This window comes from Mesoplodon mirus, assembly GCF_964341445.2.
Source record: "Mesoplodon mirus genome assembly, chromosome: 9".
Classification (NCBI taxonomy): Eukaryota; Metazoa; Chordata; class Mammalia; order Artiodactyla; family Ziphiidae; genus Mesoplodon; species Mesoplodon mirus.
This window is the reverse complement of record NC_138985.1, coordinates 38,939,707-38,957,702: the sequence shown is the minus strand read 5'-3', so window position 1 is coordinate 38,957,702 and position 17,996 is coordinate 38,939,707. Positions and strand designations below refer to the sequence as shown.

General features: G+C 39.0%; 1 long non-coding RNA gene across 1 annotated transcript in view; it reads left to right on the top strand.

Moving 5' to 3' along the window:
- Window positions 1-17,996, top strand: part of LOC309810708 — a 71,515-nt gene that overhangs the window by 10,533 nt on the left and 42,986 nt on the right. The window contains exon 2 of the long non-coding RNA XR_014295047.1: window positions 15,963-16,027. This is a non-coding gene — a long non-coding RNA (uncharacterized lncRNA). The remainder of the gene's footprint in view (window positions 1-15,962; window positions 16,028-17,996) is intronic.

Here is a 17,996-nt window from a genome sequence, read left to right as displayed (position 1 = left end):
TAGTTCATTGTCTTTTGGTCTATTTATTTGTGAATAGATTTTGAAATTTGGGAGGTATGGAATGTATACCTAGGACTGGAATTCCAATTTACAAAATTGTACCATAGGGAATGGAGACTGAAGGAAACATGTACCTGGAAATTACCAGTATTTTTAGTAGACAAGTAACTCAGCAGAGTGCATTCCAAAGACTACAGAGATGCTTCTGGGTTTCAAAAGGCTGGAAGTGGAGTATCCACCTGAGTCCTTTCCAATGATAGGGAGATAAGACAGTGGCAAGGGGGCACAGAAGTGGTAATAGGGCACAGTTCAGAGGTGTTGAGCCCTCTCACAGGAGACGAAGGATTAAAAAGATTAGGATTTTGAAAATCTTAGAGGTTAGAAGCTGAAAATTCTTGTTACATATTACTTTCAACATATTTTAAAATATAACTGATGCAAGCACTTTTAAGCCATGGTGGTGCAGAAAAGAAATGTTGATGCAATAGATATTCCCATATTTATTACGTTACTAATAATATGAAATAGTCATAGAAATTACCTGAATTCTACATGTCAGTAATTAGTAACATAGAGGTTACCTGAATATCTGGGCAGGAAATGGAAGTTCCGCCAGTAGCTCAAAGAGTTAGAGTCATGTTCTGCATTTCCTGGTTGACCAGACATTTCTAACGTCTCTTCTCCCACAGCTTACATCAGAAGGGCAGGCGTAACTTGTTCCACAAGGAATTTCTTCTAAGAGGGCCTTCTTGTACCTGGTTAACATCTGGAAAAATGACACATGGAGGCTCACATAGGGCATCCTGATGACTCTTGCTTTATGTTTATTTGATTCTAAAGAAACTTTCTCCATGAGAGCTTCTACTGGTGATGAGGCCTATTCAGCAACGAATTATTTTGTAATCAGGCATGTTGCAATCTGTCAGAAGTGCAGTTGTCCATCTGCTGTGTCATTTCCACTGACATTATAAACTATAGTCTATTTGGACTGTTTTGGAAGGAAGGAAATTGGCTAGTTCATCCTGTTTCCTTTACTGATGTCTCGGTGTCAGTACAGAAAATGTGGCTGAGAAGAAATTTAGGTGAAGTTCTTAAAATCTGTGATGGGGGCTTCCCTGGTGGCGCAGTGGTTGAGAGTCTGCCTGCAGAGTCCGATGCAGGGGATGCGGGTTCATGCCCCATCCGGGAGGATCCCACGTGCCGCAGAGCGGCTGGGCCTGTGAGCCATGGCTGCTGGGCCTGTGTGTCCGGAGCCTGTGCTCCGCAGTGGGAGAGGCCGCGGCAGTGAGAGGCCCGCGTACCGCAAAAAAAAAATTAAATAAAAATTAAAAAAAATCTGTGATGGTTACATTTAGCCTACATTTCTGTTAAGAAAGTGATTCATACTTCGTGTCTATTTCCAGTAGCCAAAACTAACACTATGTTAAGCCTAATTAAAAGCTCTCTCAAATTGCTAACCTCAAAGTTGCTGTAAGTAGCACAATTAGGAAATCTACACTGATTTTTTTTAAAGAAACCATGTTTTTTCAACCATGCTTAATCCTGCCCCTAGAACCCTTGTTTGTTTAAAAGTTGTGGACTTTAGAAGGAGCTGTGGGGGCTTCCCTGGTGGCGCAGTGGTTGAGAGTCCGCCTGCCGATGCAGGGGACACGGGTTCGTGCCCCGGTCCGGGAGGATCCCACGTGCTGCGGAACGGCTGGGCCCGTGAGCCATGGCCGCTGAGCCTGCGCGTCTGGAGCCTGTGCTCCGCAACGGGAGAGGCCACAACAGTGAGAGGCCCGCGTACCGCAAAAAAAAAAAGAAATAAAAAAATAAAAGGAGCTGTGGTACCTGCAGCTTTGTTCTTCTTTCTCAAGATTGCATTGGCTATTCAGGGTCTTTTGTGGTTCCATACAAATTTTAGGATTATTTGTCCTAGTTCTGTGAAACATGCCATGAGTATTTTGATAGGGATTGCATTAAATCTGTACATTGATTTTCATAGTATGGAAGTTTTAACGATATTAATTGTTCAAATCCATGAGCACAGTATATTTTTCCATTTACAATAAGTCCCCTACATACAAGCCTTCAAGATGCGAACTTTCAAAGATTCGAACATGCGTTCGCATGTCCAATCATGTAAGTTAGTTCTATTTGAGGAGGCATTGTTAATTTTTGAGGCACAGGACTCGAACATAGAATAGTACATAAAGGTTGCAACAGCCATTCAGAATGCAATCCAATACTACTGTGTCATCTACGATGAGAAAAAATAGCTACTACCAGACATCACTGGATTGTTTTTTCAAGAGGGTAGATGGAATTGACTCCAGCAAGGAACCAGAACCTGTGCCATCATCGTCAGGTGTGAGTGAAGTTGCAGCTTGCCCTCCATCTCCTATTAATGACAATCCTTCAGCTCTACCATCTCCCACCTCCTCTTCCTCCTCCAGTCAGTAACTCTTCTTGCCTGTTCACTCGATGCCAGCCCCTGTATGCCAGCTGTTGTACTGTACTACCGTGCTTTTCAAGGTACTGTACTATAAGATTAAAAATGTTTTATTTTTTGTGTTTGTTTTTTATGTATTATTTGTGTGAAAAGTATTATAAACCTATTACAGTACAGTACTGTATAGCCAATTGTATTATTAGGCTCACTTTGTTGGACTTATGAACAAATGCGCTCTTGGAACAGAACTCATTCATATGTAAGGGACATACTGTATTTGTGTCATCTTTAATTTTGTCAGTTGCCTTATAGTTTTCAGAGTATAAATTTATTCCTAGATATTTTATTCTTTTTGATGCAATTGTAAATGGATTTTCTTAATTTCTCTTTTTGGTAGGTCTTTTTTTTTTTTCTTTTTAAGTTCCTTCTTCTTGTTTCTTTTTTCTCTTTCACACTGGAGGTGTTCTTAAAATACCTGGCCTTCCTTGGCTCTCTGTCTCATGAGAGCGAGACAATGAAAACCTATGTTTAGAAGCTATGGGGAGGAAGCAGAGGGAGAGATTATTGACTGATAGATTTTACTGTAGGGCTTAGGGTTAATCTGGCTAGGCTTGGTCACTTTTTTTTTAATGTAACTTATTTTATATTGGAGTATAGTTGATTTCCCATGTTGTATTAGTTTCAGGTGTACAGCACAGTGATTCAGTTATACATATATCTATTCTTTTTCAGATTCTTTTCCCATACAGGTTATTACAGAATATTGAGTAGAGTTCCCTATGCTATACAATAGGTCCTTGTTGGTTATCTATTTTGTTTTATTTTATTTTTTAAAAGATTTATTTATTTATTTATTTATTTATTTAATTTATTTTTGGCTGCATCAGGTCTTAGCTGCGGCACGTGGGATCTTTCATTGTGGAGCGCAGGCTCTTCGTTGTGGTGCGTGGGCTTCTCTCTAGTTGTGCGTGCAGGTTTTTCTCTTCTCTAATTGTGGCGTGTGGGTTTTCTCTTCTCTAGTTGTGGCATGCAGGCTCCAGGGCACGTGGGCTCTGTAGTTGTGGCACGCAGGCTCCAGGGCACGTGGGCTCTGTAGTTTGTGGCACGTGGGCTTAGTTGCCCTGTGGCATATGGGATCTTAGTTCCCTGACCAGGAATCAAACCACGTCCCCTGCATTGTAAGGCGGATTCTTTACCACTGGACCACCAGGGAAGTCCCTGATTATCTATTTATATGTAATGGTGTATATATGTGATAGTTTGTTCTTAGTGTATAGAAATGCAACCAATTTCTGTGTATTTTGTATCCTGCAACTTTACTGAATTCATTTATTAGTCCTAACAGTTTTTTGGTGGAGTCTTTAGGGTTTTCTATATATAGTATCATGTAATCTGCAAATAATGACGGTTTTACTTCTTCCCTGATTTCGAACTATTCTGCAAAGCTATAATATTCAAAACAGTATGGTACTGGCACAAAAACAGACCCATAGGTCAATGACAGAATAGAGAGCCCAGAAATAAACCCATGCTTACATGGTCAACTAATCCATGACAAAGGAGGCAAGAATATACAATGGGGAAAAGAGTGTCTTTAATAACTGGCGTTGGAAAAGCTTGACAGCTACATGCAAAAGAATGAAACTAGACCATTTTCTTATACCATATACAAAAATAAACTCAAAATTGATTAAAGACTTAGATGTAAGACCTGAAACCATAAAACTCCTAGAAGAAAACATAGGCAGGTTGCTCTTTGACATTGGTCTTAGCAATATTTTTTTGGATCTGTCCCCTCAGGCAAGGGCAACAAAAGCAAAAATAAACAAATGGGACTATGTCAAACTACAAAGCTTTTGCACAGTGAAGGTAACCACTAACAAAATGAAATGGCAGCCTACCAGATGGAAGAAGATATTTGCAAATGGTCTGTCTGATAAGGGGTCACTATCCAAAATATTTAAAGAATGCATACAGCTCAATATAAGCAAACAAACAATCAATCTGTTTTAAAAATGAACAGAGGACCTGAATAGACACTTTTCCAAAGAAGACATACAGATGGCCAACAGGCACATGAAAAGATGCTCAACATCACTAATCATCAGGGAAATGCAAATCAAAACCACAATGACATATCACCTCACACCTATCAGAATGGCTATTCTCAAAAAGACAAGAAAAAACAAGTGTTGGTGAGAATGTGGAGAAAAGGGAAGCCTTGTACACTGTTGGTGTGAGTGTAAATTGGTACAGCCACTATGGAAAAACAGTATGGAGGTTTCTCAAAAAATTAAAAATAGAACTACCATATGATCCAGTAATTCCATTTCTGGGTACTGATCCAATGAAAATGAAAACACTAATTTTGGGCCTCCCTGGTGGCGCAGTGGTTGAGAGTCCGCCTGCCGATGCAGGGGACGTGGGTTCGTGCCCCGGTCCGGGAAGATCCCACATGCCGCGGAGCGGCTGGGCCCGTGAGCCATGGCCGCTGAGCCTGCGCGTCCGGAGCCTGTGCTCCGCAATGGGAGAGGCCACAGCAGTGAGAGGCCTGCGTACCGCAAAAAAAAGAAAAAAAAAAGAAAACACTAATTTGAAAAGATGTATGCACTCAATGTTCACTGCAGCATTATTTACAATAGCCAAGATATGGAAGCAACCTAAGTGTCCACTGGTGGATGAATGGATAAAGAAGATGTATGTATATTGTATATTATATATTATATATATATATAAAATATTACTCAACCATAAAAGAGAATGAAATCTTGACATTTGTGACAACATGAATGGACCTAGAGCGTATTATGCTAAATGAAATAAGTCAGACAGAGAAAGACAAATACCTTATGACCTCTCTTATATGCAGAATCTAAAAAACAAACATAACAAGATAGAGACTCATCGATACAAAGAATAAACTAGTGGTGGTGTGGGGGGGGCTGGGAGGATGGGTGACATAGGTAAAGGGGATTAAGAGTTACAAAATTCCAGTTATAAATAAGTCATGGGGATGTAATGTAACAGGAAATGTGGTCAGTAATATTGTAATAACATTGCATGGTGACAGATGGTAACTGGACCTATAGTGGTGAGCATTTCATAAGGTATAAAAATATTGAATCACTATGTTATACACCTGCAACTAATAAATATTGTAAGTCAATTATACTTTAATGAGAAAAAGAAAAAATGCTAACATGCATTTTAATATGCATGGCAAATCTCCAAATAAATAATGTTTCTATATTTCAAAAATAAATCATAAAATAAAAGGAGCTGTGGCGGTACTCACATGTCAGCTAGGGTTTCTTGTATGCAGTGTTGTATGCAGCACTGATGTTTACAACATCAGGGTATTTTCCCTAAAGGAATGAGCCTGCCCTCCTTTTTGCTTTCACCTCTTCCTTCTGGCTGGAATGTGGGTGTGGTGGTAATGAGTCATTTTTAACTACACAGATAAAGGCTATAGGAATAGTGGAGTGATAAGACGGATTGACATGATGGAGTTCCGCACACCTGACTTTTCCCATGCCCGTCCTTGACTGATTATGCCCTGTTACATGAGAGAGAGGTAAACTTCTATCTTCTTCTTCTTTTTTTTTTATATTTATTTATTCATTTATCTATGGCTGTGTTGGCTCTTTGTTTCTGTGTGAGGGCTTTCTCTAGTTGCGGCAAGTGGGGGCCACTCCTCATCGCGGTGCGCGGGCCTCTCACTATCGCGGCCTCTCGTTGCGGAGCACAGGCTCCAGACGCGCAGGCTCAGTATTTGTGGCTCACGGGGCTAGTTGCTCCGCGGCATGTGGGATCTTCCCAGACCAGGGCTTGAACCCGTGTCCCCTGCATTGGCAGGCAGATTCTCAACCACTGCGCCACCAGGGAAGCCCTCTATCTTCTTCTTAATCTATTTGTATTTTGGGTTTTTGTTTCTGTAGCTGAGTCTATATGCTAATCCATACAATGCCTTCAAGCTCTTACCCTTCACACCAAGGCATTTCTTAGACACTTTCTAAGAAGAACTCTGATGAACCAAATTTCCTCCCCTCGTAATATTTATATATTAAACTTCGTGTAGAAAGGGAAGATGAGTGACATTTCCTTAAATAGAGATGTGAGAGTAAAGGTACTTTAGGTGGAGGGAGGTAATATTTCATGAGGTAATATTCAGAAAAGTGTAAAGCATTTCTAGAGAATAAAAACCCTGCAATTTGAGTGGAGCATAGAGGAATTCTGGAAAACAAGGTTGGAAATGTGACTTCAGTGAGGTAAGGTAATGGAGGAGTATATCGGTGAGCCTTGGCTAATTTGTTGTGTAACAGAACACCAACTTTAGTGTCTTACAAAAACAGTTATTAGTTCACTGTTAATGGGTTGGCAGTTGGGGCTGTCAGCAGTTGATCAGTTTCACCTGGGCTTACTCCTGCAGCTGAAGTCAGAAGATTAACTGGGATTGGGTAGCCTCATTCACATGTCTAGTTGATAGGTTGATGGCTGGTGTGGCTTAGTTCTCCTCCATGTTGTCACTTCAGGCGTCTGGCTTCAGATTGTCCAAATGGCAGCAATGTTCCAAGAGCAGCAAAGAAGACAAGCCTCAATGCTCACTTTCTAAGCCTCTAGTTGTTTCATATTAGCAAGTCAGTGGCCAAGCCCACATGTATAGATAATACTTCACCTCTTGGTAGGAAGAATTGCAAATGATCAGAGGACAGTATTTTATAATCTGATAGGTCCTTGAAAACTAAACTAAGAAATTTGGAATTTTAATTGGTAGACAGTGAGAAAGGAAGGGTACAGATTTAGAGACCAACCGTAGATGTAGCCAAAAAACTCTCTTTTTAGAAGAGTTTTAGATTTATAGAAAAATGGAGAAGATGGTACAGAATCCCCATATACCATACATTTAGTATCCCTTGTTATTAAGGTCTTACATTAATATGGTATATTTGTTACAAGTAATGAACCAATACTGATACAGTATTATTAATTAAAATCCATGCTTTATTTAGATTTGTTTAGCATTTACTAATACCCTTTTTCTGTTCCAGGATCCCAGGATACCATATTACATGTAGTTGTAATGTCTCCTCTTGGTTGTGAAAGCTTCTAGACTTTCCATGTTTTTGATGACCTTGACAATTTTGAGGAGTACAGGTCAGATATTCTGTAGGATGTACCTCTGTTGGAATTTGTCTGATGTTTTTCTCATAGTTAGATTTGGTTTATGAGTTTTTGGAAGGAAGACCACCGAGTTAAAGTGCCAGTTTCAACATATCAGAGGTACATACTATCCTCATGACTTCCCACTGTTAATGTGGATCTTGATCACCTGGCTGAGGTAGTTTTTGTCAGGTTCCTCCATTGTAAAGTCACCCTCCTGCCAACACCCTCTGCCCCCATCCGTGTACTCTATGGAAGGAAGTCACTCTTCTCAGCCCACACTTAAGTAGTGGGATGTTATTCTCCCTGTTCTTGAGGATGGAATATCTACATCAATTATTTAGAATTGCTCTACATGGGAGATTTATTTCTTCTTCTCCATTTATTAATTTACTCAGTGATGTCTTTATATCAGTATGAACTCATGGGCACTTACATACTTTGGGTTATAACCTGATACTAATTTTTATTGTTTTGCTCAAATTGTTCCAGATTTGAGTTGGCTTCTGTGCCCCTTTGACATACCCTCGTCAATCATAGGACAGTGTAGCCTAGAAAGCCAGGCTGCACCAGTAGAGGGAGCAGGTTGCATAAGGTATGGAAGGCAAAAAATGGAAGTTGCATGAGGACAGCTAAAGGGTGGTGGGAGTTAAGGAAATGCTTAACTCTTTTTTATTTTCAACTTCTTAAAACATTTTTTTATTTTTAAATTTTTATTTATTTATTTATTATTGGCTGTGTTGGGTCTTTGTTGCTGCGCATGGGCTTTCTCTAGTTGTAGAGAGTGGGGGCTACTCTTCAATGTGGTGCACAGGCTTCTCATTGTGGTGGCTTCGCTTGTTGTGGAGCACGGGCTCTAGAGTGCAGGCTCAGTAGTTGTGGCGCACAGGCTTAGTTGCTCAGCGGCATGTGGGATCTTCTCAGACCAGGGCTTGAACCCGTGTCCCCTGCATTGGCAGGCGGATTCTTAACCACTGCGCCACCAGGGAAGCCCAAGGAAATGCTTAACTCTTTTTTCATATAAATTGGAGAAAATAAGAATTATCCCACTATGACAGATTTTAAGGTTAAAGATATCATCAGGGAAAAGCCAGATGTAGATTGTGTAATTATAGCTGAAAAAATACTTCTAGAAGTGTTTGAGGGTGCAGAGAGCTTTTACAATTGAACAGAGATGCCATAGAATGCAGTGGAAGGGGCTAGTAAAGTGCTCGGCAGAGGTGGGAGACTGTGGAAGAGGGAGGGGAAAAGATGGAGATTTAGGTTCATGAATCAAAAGGGTACTTATAAGATAAGATGTTACAATATATCTGAGCCCCAGACTAGGGATTTGGTAGTTAAATACATGAATAAAAATATCTCTGACCAAGAAAAAAAAATATCTCTGACAAATGGCAAATTAGTGACTAATAATTGTTTGCTCAAACAATTATTTGAGATAAGATGAATGAAGAGCATATGCTGCTTATTGGAGTTGTCATTACTTAGCTGAGCTGTTGACAGAAATGGAAGGATATTAAATTAGAACTGCTATCTCACGGACTGTATTCAGAGAATACTGCAAACACTGGTGCTTTAAATATTCACATGAAAAAGTCATAATGCAAATGACTTTTTTACAATATGTGAAAAAATTATAGAATGATATATGGACTATGTCATTATACTTTCTTAGGTTGGGGAGAAGGAAAGATAATGGTTCTCTCTTTCTCCCACAATACTGTACATTCTCAAAACATTTTGGTACATATCTCTCATTTGGGGTTTTCATCTGGGGAGAGATGGGAGGTGGGAAGAATGCTCTGAGAAGCAGAGACAGAATTAAATAGAAGAAAAACCATACCCTCCCTTTCTTATCTCTTACCTCCCCTACCCCGCCCCCAACCTTGCCACCACCGGAGAATTGGCTTAGGGCGACCTTAACCCAAAGAGATCAATGATCTCCATGTGCCTGCTTTGAGCAACACAATGAGAACAGAATCAGAAACTGGATTTAAACTCAACTTTGAAGGCAGAAATATCTGAAATTTTTGAGATGAAGAACTGGACAATTTAAAATGACCCGAAATAACAAAACAGAATTGTCTCCAGCAGGGAAAAATCTTTATAAATCTAGGCCAGAAACTTGTATCTATCATTTCATGTTATCTTCTGTCATTGACTAGTTACCTGTTCTTGAGCAAGTTAATTCATACTAGGAAGTTTCTTTATTCATAGGCTTCTGAAGACTTAATCTATGGATAAAGGTTTTTCTCTGTAGTTTTGTTTTAGTTTTTATTTGAAATAGAATTAATCTCAAACTTACAGGAAAGTTGCATGTACAGTATAATTAACTTTTTTCCCTAAGCCATTTGAGAGTCTGTTGCTGACATGATGCACCATCACCAATGAATACTTCTGTGTGTATTTCCTACAGTGACATTTTCCTACATAATCATAATAAATATATTACTATCTAATCCTCAAACTTCACCTACTGTCTTAATATGTCCTTTACAGAAAAAGAATCCAGTCCAAAGCATGGGTTGCATTTAGTTGTCATTGTTCTTTACTCTTCATCAATATGGAAGAGTTCTTTGGTCTTTTCCTTCACTTTTTAGACCTTGACATTTATGAAGATTACAGACCAGCTTTTTGTTTCTAATTTTTAAAAATTTTTATTGGAGTATAGTTGATTTACAACGTTGTGTTAGTTTCAGGTGTACAGCAAAGTGAATCTATACATATACATATACCCACTCTTTTTTAGATTGTTTTCCCATATAGGCTATTACAGAGTATTGAGTAGAGTTCCCTGTGCTATACAGTAGGTCCTTATTAGTTATCTATTTTATATATAGTAGTGTGTATGTCAATCCCAAACTTCCAATTTGTCCCTCGCCCCCTATCCCCTGGTAACCATAAATTTATTTTCTACATCTGTAACTCTATTTCTGTTTTGTAGATAAGTTCATTTGTACCCTTTTTTCTTTATATTCCACATGTAAGTGATATCATATGATATTTGTCTGACTTATTTCACTTAGTATGACAATCTCTAGGTCCATGAATATTGCTGCAAATGGCATTATTTTGTTCTTTTTTTAATGGCTGAGTAATATTCTGTTGTATATGTATATCGCATCTTCTTTCTCCATTCATCTGTCGATGGACATTTATGTTGTTTCCATGTCTTGGCTATTGTAAATAGTACTGCTATGAACATAGGCGTGCATGTATCCTTTCGAATTATAGTTTTGTCTGGGTATATGCCCCGGAGTGGGATTTCTGGATCATATGGCAACTTTATTTTTAGTTTTTTGAGGAAGCTCCATACTGTTTTCCAGAGTGGCTGTACCACATTACATTCCCACCAACAGTGTAAGTCCCTTTTCTCTACACCCTCTCCAGCATTTATTTGTAGAGGTCTTAGTGATGGCCATCTGACCAGTGTGAGGTGGTATATACCTTATTGTAGTTGAGCATCTTTTCATGCGCCTGTTGGCCATTTGTGTCTCTTCTTTGGAGAAAGGTCTATTTGGGTCTTCTGCCCATGTTTCAGTTGGGTTGTTTGGTTTTTTTTGTTGTTGAGTTGTATGAGCTGATTGTATATTTTGGAAATTAAGCCCTTGTCAGTTGCATCATTTTCAAATATTTTTTCCCAGTCTATAGGTTGTCTTTTCATTTTGTTTGTGGTTTTCTTTGCTGTGCAAAATCTTATAAGTTTGATTATGTCCCATTTGTTTATTTTTCCTTTTATTTCTGTTGCCTAGGGAGACTGATCAAAGAAAACATTGGTACAATTTATGTCAGAGAATGTTTTGCCTATGTTCTTTTCTAGGAGTTTTATAGTGTTATATCTTATATTGAAGTCTTTATGCCATTTTGAGGTTTTTTTTGTGTGTATAGTGTAAGGGAGTGTTGTAACTTCATTGATTTACATGCAGCTGTCCAACTTTCCCAACACCACTCGCTGAAGAGACTGTCTTTTCTCCATTGTATGTTCTTGCCTCCTTTGTCGAAGATTAATTGACTATAGGTGTGTGAGTTTATTTCTGGGCTCTGTATTCTGTTCCATTGATCCATATGTCTGTTTTTGTGCCAGTACCACACTCTTTTGATTACTGTAGCTTTGTAATATTGTCTGAAGTTTGGGAGGGTTATGCCTCCGGCCTTGCAGAACAAACTGATTCTTAGTCTCCTTCAATGACTTTCAGATTAGCTTATTTCAAGTTTTAAGGTCCAAAGGCACTATTAGTTGGAGGAGAATTGACTTTAGGAAATATACTAATACCTCTAAAGTTAAAAGTTAACACATAGAAAATTTGCCTCATTCATTCATTCATTCACCAAATATGTGTTAAGCTCACAGGTTTGGGCAGCGCACCAGGCTAAATGCTGAAAAGATACCACTAAAGGCTGGTCCACAATCCCTTATCTACAATTTGGAAGTTTTCAAAACTGCAGTTTTCTTCTGAAATTTTGTGCCAAAATTCATTTGGTTGCAAAACTAGGTCTCAGCTAACATGAGGCTTTTTATGGTCTCTTTTGTTTCCACTCAACTTGAATGTTTATGTATGTAATTGCCAAAATATTTATGTATTTGACTGAAAGGTAAAGATCCAGACCCACTAAGGGTATTTCATCTTAATGATTTATGCATCATTTTACCTTTTCAAAAGGTTGGGGGGAAAATCTGATTCTGAAACATTTCTGACTCCAAGCATGTCAAATAGGGATTGTATATCTGTTCCCAAGGAATTTATAGGCCTGTGCACATTTGAATCACCTGACCAGCTGTTAAAGCGTGTCAGTACTCAATTGTCACTTAAGATCTTTTAAAACGGAAGTGCTGGGGTGGCATCAGTATGTTTTTTAAACTCCCCAAGTGATTCTAATATGTATCCAGGTTCAAGAGCTACTGTAATTGACATATAAATGATGGGATGCTGATTGGGTGACTTTGGGAGTGCCTGCCAGAGTTCAGAATCCCATCCTTTAAGGGGTATGTGGAAAAAGTGCACTATGTTGAGAAGAGAGTGACCAGGAGAGTAGGGGGTGGACATTATGACCTAAGAAATCATGATATCAGAAAATAACTCAAGTAATTGGAAATATTAGATGGAGAAGAAAAGACTTACATAAAGTATATATAACATCAGCCTATAGGATTTGATTTTGTCTGCAGGGTTCCAGAAGATAAATCAAATTCTAGTTCAAAGAATCAGCTTTTGGTAAAAGGATAAACAAAATTGACAAACCTCTGACCAGGCTTACCAAGAAGAAAAGGGAGAAGACCCAAATAAACAAAATAAGAAATGAAAGAGGAGAAATCACAACAGATACCACAGAAGTACAAAAAACCATAAAAGAATACTGTGAACAATTATATGCCAACAAATTTGACAAGTAAAGGAAATGGACAACTTTCTAGAAACATACATACCAACAAAACTGAATCAAGAAGAAATACATAACTTGAACATACCAATCACTGGAAATGAAGTAGAATCTGTAATAATAAAAAAAAAACTCCCTACAAACAAAAGTTCAGGACCAGATGGCTTCACTGGGGAATTCTACCTAACACACAAAGAAGAACTTGCACTGATCCTTCTAAAACTCTTCCAGAAGATTGAAGAGGAAGGAACACTCCCAAAGACATTCTATGAAGCCACCATCACCCTGATACCAAAACCAGACAAAGACACTACCAAAAAAGAAAATTACAAGTCAGTATCTTTGGTGAATATAGATGTACAAATTCTCAACAAAATATTAGCAAACCGAATTCAACAACACATAAAAAAGGTCATACACTGCAACCAAGTTAGATTCATTCCAGGGTCACAAGGGTGGTTCAACATATGCAAATCAATCAATGTGATACACCACATCAACAAGAGAAAGGACAAAAACCACATGATCATCTCAATAGACACAGAAAAAGCATTTGATAAAATTCAACATTCATTCATGATAAAAACCCTTACAAAAGTTGGTATAGAGGGAACATATCTCAACATAATAAAAGCGATTTATGACAAACCCACAGCTAACGTGATACTCAACAGTGAAAAGCTGAAAGCCTTCGTGCTAAAATCTGGACCAGGGCGAGGATGCCCACTCTCACCACTTCTGTTCAACATAGTATTGGAAGTCCTAACCACAGCAATCAGACAGACCAGTTTTATAAAATGTCCCACCATTTGTGTTTGTCTAATATGTGCTCACCACTAAATTTAGGTTCTGTGCCTTTCTCAGAAATATCACAGAAATAATGCCAGGTTCCTGTCATTGAATCCTATCCTATCAAAATAAAACTTTGATTCATTTCATTGTATTCGTTGCTGCTGTAACAAATTAGCACAAATTTATTGAGTTAAAACCACAAAAATTTATTTTACATTTTTGGAGATCAGAAGGCTGAAATGGGTTCACTGGGCTAAAATGGAGGTATCAGCACGGCTGAATTCCTTCCGGAGACTTTGGGGAAAATCTGTTTGCTTTCTTTTTTAGCTTCTAGAGGCTGCCTGCATTCCTCAGCTAGTGGCTCCTTTCCATCTTTTTAAAAAAATATTTATTTTTGGCTGCATTGGGGCTTCGTTGCTGCACGCGGGCTTTCTCTAGTTGCGGTGCGCGGACTTCTCATTGCGTGGCTTCTCTTGTTGTGGAGCACCAGCTCTAGGCATGCGGGCTTCAGTAGTTGTGGCACGTGGGCTCAGTAGTTGTGACGTGGGCTCTAGAGCGCAGGATCAGTAGTTGTGGCGCACGGACTTAGTTGCCCCACGGCATGTGGGATCTTCCCGGACCAGGGCTCGAACCCATGTCCCCTGCATTGGCAGGCTGATTCTTAACCTGTGCCACCCGAGAAGTCCCTCCCTTTCATCTTTAAAAACAATAATCACATCACTCTGAATTCTGCTTTCATCATATCTTCTTCTCCGACTCCTTCTCCTGACCCTTTTTTCCACTTTTAAGGGTCCTTTGATTACATTGGATTTACCTGGATAATCCAGCATACTCTTCCCACCTTAAGGTCCTTAACTTTAACCACATCTGCAAAGTTCTGTTTTCTATTTAAGGTAACATATTCACAGGTCTGAGGGTTAGGATGTGGAGTTTTATGTAGGGGTACGTTATTCTACCTACCACACTTATTTTTTATAATGTTCACTTTTATCACTTGATGAAGGTGGTGCCTGCCAGTTTTCTCCACTGTTTCTTTCCTTCTTCCTCCCTCCCTCCTCCTTTTTCTTTTTTAAATATTTATTTATTTATTTAGGCTGCTCCTGGTCTTAGTTGCAGGCACGCGGGATATTTGTTCCGGCGTGCAGACTTCTTAGTTGCGGCATGAGAACTCTTAGTTGTGGCATAATGGGGGATCTAGTTCCCTGACCAGGGATCGAAACTGGGCCCCCTGCAGTGGGAGTGCAGAGTCTTACCCACTGGACCACCAGGGAAGTCCCTCCCTCCCTCTTTCTTTCTCTCTCCCTTTCCTTCTTTCTTTCTCTCTCCCTTTCCTTCTTTCTTCCTCCCTCCCTCCCTTCCTTCTCTTCCTTTCTTTCTTTGATGCATGGGTTTTTATGGATTAGAAAATAAATTTAAAGTTGTTATTTATAAAAATTATAAAGTCGGTAAGCAAGCAAACAAACAAACCTCTTTTCCAGGCTCATTTTGTACTTCCCTTGCCCCACTTTATGAATTAGCCATTTCTCCAAAAAGCTCTGGTTCTCTTTTAGTGGAAGGCAGTATTTAGAAGTCAAGAACTGGGCACCAAGTGTAGTCATTACTCTTGGAACATTGCTGTTCCCAGGCCTCTCAGTGGACAGAAATTTATAATGTCAGCACAAAGAGACTTGTATAAGAGTAGTCATGGAGCTTTATTCATAAAAGCTCAAAGGTGGAAACAGCACAGATGTCTACCAACAAGAGAGTGCATGAAAATTGTGGTATATTCATACAATGGAATATTGCTTAGCAAAAATTCAAAAAATAAATGAACAAATGATAAATTCTATCACATGGATAAATCTCAAAATCATTTTGTTGAGTGAAAGAATCCAGACACAGACAAGAACACCCTGGATGAATCCATTTATATGAAGTTCAAGAGCAGACAAAACTAAACTATGGTAAAGTGGACCAGAATAGTGGCTCCCTATGAGACTGGAGTTGAGTGGAAGATACACAAAGTAATTTGCTACTATTATGAAAATATTTTCTCTTAAGGGGAAGTTGGTTATACAGTACATCCATTGAATTGTGCATGTAAGATTTGTATATTTCACTGTATGTAAAATTTAACCCAACTAAAAAAAAAAAAAAAAGTGGTGGGCTGACTCAGCTCAGCAGAGAGCCTTTTATGCCTTGTCTTGCTCCTTCTTCCTAGGAACAACTATGTAACTTTGAGTGTGGAAGCCATGACATAAGGAGGGCAGAATTAAAAGATGGAAGGTAAGTTCCTTATAACTTTGTAGGACCACATAGCATTCCCCAACTGTGTTCCTCCAGAATTTGTGTGTGTGTGTGTGTGTGTGTGTGTGTGTGAGAGAGAGAGAGAGAGAGACAGAGACAGAGACAGTGAAACACAGAGACAGAGAAAGAAGAGAGAGAAAGAGATTGAGATCCTAATGGGTTTTAGCTATTATAATTGAGCCTCAGTTCTAGCAGCCCAAACCATTTCCCAATGGATACACTTCCCCTGATCTCTTTTTCTCTCATCTTGTTTGGTTAGGAGTACAGTATTTCTAAACGTAAATGTACTATAAGTCCCGAGGGAGAATTAAGCAGTTATCGCACATGACAGTAATCGCCTGTCCCTAAAGCGTGATCCACAGAATGTCAGTGTTACAAAAGAAAGATATTTCATATCCAAATAAACTATGTTAGGCTTTTATGTATGAGTCATTATAAATTATTGAGAATTGTAAATTCCCACCAGGGGAATACATTCTACTCATTTCTGAAGTATTTCTTAGTCACAGAAGCATTTTTTCAATGGTGCATTGGGCTGGATCAGAATATATGTTTGGAAACATCGTCCAGTGTGAGACATGGAATAAAATGCTAGCTGTAAACAGCATTTCTTGGGATTGGCCATCTTCCCCACCTACCCCTCCTCACTTCAGTAGGTTATGTAGCTGGCTTCAATTTGCTGTCATAGACCAATCTTACTTAAAGAATGTGTTTCTTACCTTGGCAGAACTATAGAAAAGCTCCCTAACTAGGACAGAGAGATAGAAGAATTTTAAATCGTCTCACACCTGTCCTGCCTGTTTTTCCCTTCCCTCTCAGTTCCTTAATTCCTGCTGATCTGATGTCCAGGGCTTCTGTAAATATTGAGCATGCACACAGCAAAGCTGTAGCAGGTACCATTCACGTAGATGGTGATGTGAAAGGCACCCCCTGGAATGTACAGTGGGGCAGCCCTAGTCCTACTCTGACTCTTGGTTCCTGCCTGCACTGTTTTCTCACCGACTCCATGTTCTAGGTTTCACTATGCATGAATTAATTGTGACTTCTGTTCACTTTTCTAGTTTCTCACTCTTTTTGGTTTTCTTATCCTTACTTTCATCTTGTATATGTTTTTGAGCTTCTGATATATTCATCTGGGAACAAACTATGGCTAATTTTTATTCCATATCCAGGTACTAACCCTTCTCGATCATCCCCCTTTTTCTCACAAATTCTCTTCTGCTTAAAATAGTCTTTGGCCCAGATGACAGTTCAGAGACATCTGAGGGAAGGCTAAAGGAGGAATTTTTGAAATTCAGGGTTTCTATGTGTTGTGAATACTTAGCAGGGAAGGTGAGCTCCCTTCCTTCTCATAAGACTTTAGATTGTTTGTTGAGAATTAAAATTTTTAAAAGATCATAGGACAGAATAGAAGAATCTTCTCTAAAAAGGAAGAGTGGTTGACCAGCAGGTAACATTGAACTGTAACTTGATTGACTATATTTAGTAGCTAAAGAAAGAACATGACAGTCAGATGGTGTGGGGGCTTGGCCAGCCCTGAAATTTCAGAAAAGAAGCAAAGATTGTGCATAGCGACAGGATGCTTTGGCCCAGAGATAGCATAGAACTGACACCACTCATTCCAAGGTTATGGTCACCAAGAAATGTTTTGATTATAATTTAGCTTCCCATGTATTGTTCCTATAGGTAAAGAATGTGTAGGCCATAGCACCCAGGAGCAGTAAACCTTTCCTTTGCAAATTAATATACTTGAAATTGAGTTTATGTGTCAGTCTTTACGAGCTGGATTAATGAGATGCTGCATGGTATACTGACAAATCAGGTTTTTTTTTAATTGAAGTATAGTTGATTTACAATGTTCTGTTAATTTCTGCTGTAAAGCAAAGTGATTCAGTTATACATATATATACATTCTTTTCTATATTCTTTTCCATTATGGTTTATCTCA